We start from the raw sequence: 588 nt of genomic DNA, 5'->3' as shown, positions 1-588 counted from the left end.
CGCCTTTATATATATATATATATATATATATATATATATGCGTTCGTGAAAACAAATATTTCGCCCGTGTTTCCGCGTAATCCTTTGCCCTCTTCTCGAAGGATAACGAGCCACGCGGTTCCCAATGGAGGTTGATATTGGCGGTTGATTATCAATTTTCTACCAATTTGGTTCCACTTGTAGCGGCGCCAGCTTTTGTCCCGCTAATCACCCCTTGGCTACCGCTTTCACCCCCCGCCGGGTACATCCGATCCGCTTTGCATATTACGCCACGATATATCTCTCTCTCTGCTATTCCGCACCGCTCCACGAGTATNTCGCCCCACGTCGCCTTTCTTTTCACCCCTCGAGAAAAAAAAAAAAAAACGTTCGCTCACCCACCAGCTGGAAAGCGCAATTGAAAAAGATAACCTCGTCACTTGACTTAACTCGCGCGAGTTAATCGTGCGAAAAGTTGCGATCCTCGAAATTTTCAAGGATCGAAGATCGATCGAAATCATCTTCGAATTTTCATTTCGATCGTCAACGAAGCGAATGGATGGAGCTCGATCGAGTTGATAAGCAAGGCCTTCGTGCTCGAGTCGAAGG

Source organism: Apis dorsata, unplaced genomic scaffold (assembly GCF_000469605.1).
Source record: "Apis dorsata unplaced genomic scaffold, Apis dorsata 1.3 scaffold_722, whole genome shotgun sequence".
Classification (NCBI taxonomy): domain Eukaryota; kingdom Metazoa; phylum Arthropoda; class Insecta; order Hymenoptera; family Apidae; genus Apis; species Apis dorsata.
This window is presented reverse-complemented; position numbering follows the sequence as displayed.